The sequence below is a fragment of the Acipenser ruthenus genome, chromosome 20 (genome assembly GCF_902713425.1).
Source record: "Acipenser ruthenus chromosome 20, fAciRut3.2 maternal haplotype, whole genome shotgun sequence".
In the NCBI taxonomy this organism is placed as follows: Eukaryota; Metazoa; Chordata; class Actinopteri; order Acipenseriformes; family Acipenseridae; genus Acipenser; species Acipenser ruthenus.
Genome location: NC_081208.1, coordinates 8,221,237 through 8,223,015, shown reverse-complemented (window position 1 = coordinate 8,223,015; position 1,779 = coordinate 8,221,237). Strand labels below are relative to the sequence as shown.

Here is a 1,779-nt window from a genome sequence, read left to right as displayed (position 1 = left end):
AAACATAGTGAGACATTGAGAAGTTGGCTCTTTTGAGCAAAACATTTTTTTGCTTGTGTTTTACAATGCTTACCACATGTTTGTGATACATTCGTGTTTAAAATACATTTTAAGCATATCAGTATAAAATGGGCAAAAAAACATATTTAGATGTACAGTATTTACCATATTTATTTTCAGTGCATACTTTATATATCCAAGGGGCCAGACATATAGCTAGAAACACCTACAATATGTACCACACACTTCAGTATTATGGTATTACTTTGTACTCTAAAATATATAAAAGCTGTTTCGCAGTTTCAGTCAAAATGGATAATACAGACAGTGAAAGAGGCCTCTTAGTAGGTGCTTGGTTGGCAGCCACTTCCTAATACAAGCATTTTTTTTTTCATATCATCCTCTCACCCAAACTGCACGAAATCTCTTTCACAGTAGGTGACACCATACACACAAAGTATTAACTTATATCCCAGGTATGTTAAGTGTGTTTTTTCAAAAAATGTATTTTGAAATGTGGTCTAGTGGATCAGCTGTCTAGTCATTTCAATTGAATCAATCAGCCCCTGGCCACATGGTATAACAAGACAAGGGAGAGTTTGTTTGGAGTGGGTAGGAGAGAGAGGAGGTGGTAAGTAGGAGAGTATGTTGGAGAAAGAAAGAAAAAGAAAGAAAGAAAGAAAGAAAGAAAGAAAGAAAGAAAGAAAGAAAGAAAGAAAACTGCAATTTTGTTCCAATGTCTTTTCAACATTTTCTCCAACATACTCTCACCAAACAAACACTCCTTGGTCCTATTCTACCATGTGGCCACACTTTTCAAATCACTCTCAATCACAGAATTAATCAAACAATCACTCAATTAACTAGGTCACACAAAAAAGGCATTGAAGTGCTTTCCTCTGCAGGTTATCTGTCCACCTACATGGGGAATGGTGTCATGCATCACGCTTTTTAAAATGCATTCTTAATTATTTTGTTTTTACGGGGAATGGGAAAAAAATCAATGCCAGTTTAATAGCAGGGCCCTTTTCACAAGTTTCTTTAATTTGTTTTAAGCTAACGTCGGTGTAGAATATTAGGCACCGCCTCAGGTAAAGTTTCTTCTTTATTGTGAATGGATCATGAAGGAGCAGAACGAGGTGAGAACGAGGGAGCCATGGGAAGTGCTCTGTGTGAACCTGGGATGTGCATCTGAACCCTAATAACCACGTGTCTGCTCGGATAAGGGTGAGATACAATACAGCTTTAAAGACTCAGTTACATATGTAACTCATTTACATGTGTGAGCAGGAGGATGATGGGAAATGTAGTTCTGAGAGGTCCATGCGGGTACATGTGAAGCCATCTTGAGGCAGGGAATGCAATCAAAAAGTTTTAAAAAGTGGTCAAAATGTAAATAAATAAATAAATAAATAAAAAAAACAATACACACACCTTATGTAAACAGTTGTAGTAACACATGGGAACATGTAACACAATAAAATACCCTTTAATTTTCTCTGTTGGTTTGCCGTATAACACAGATTCGGAGGCTGCATAGTAAATACCAAGCAGTCATATAAATACTGCAAGCTATAGCTTGAAAGTTTGACCTCAGTAGAATGTCAGCCTTGATTATAGCTCTGTGGTAATAACGCCAGTCAGAGACCTTGACCTCACACACATTTCTAGATTCTTAAACTCTCACCTGCAAAAAATAACAGTTTATATGCCCAATTATCATTTAGAGATATCTCAAATTGCATTTTAAGATGTGTTGGTAGTAACAGTAAAGGGAAG

General features: G+C 36.5%; 1 protein-coding gene across 2 annotated transcripts in view; it reads left to right on the top strand.

Moving 5' to 3' along the window:
- Nucleotides 1-906: 906 nt before the first annotated feature.
- LOC117425900 (zinc finger protein 362-like) overlaps nucleotides 907-1,779 on the top strand; it is a 25,475-nt gene continuing 24,602 nt past the window's right edge. For both annotated transcript variants that reach the window (XM_058993433.1, XM_058993432.1), the window contains exon 1: nucleotides 907-1,227. The gene's annotated coding sequence lies outside the window, so the exon portion shown is untranslated. The remainder of the gene's footprint in view (nucleotides 1,228-1,779) is intronic.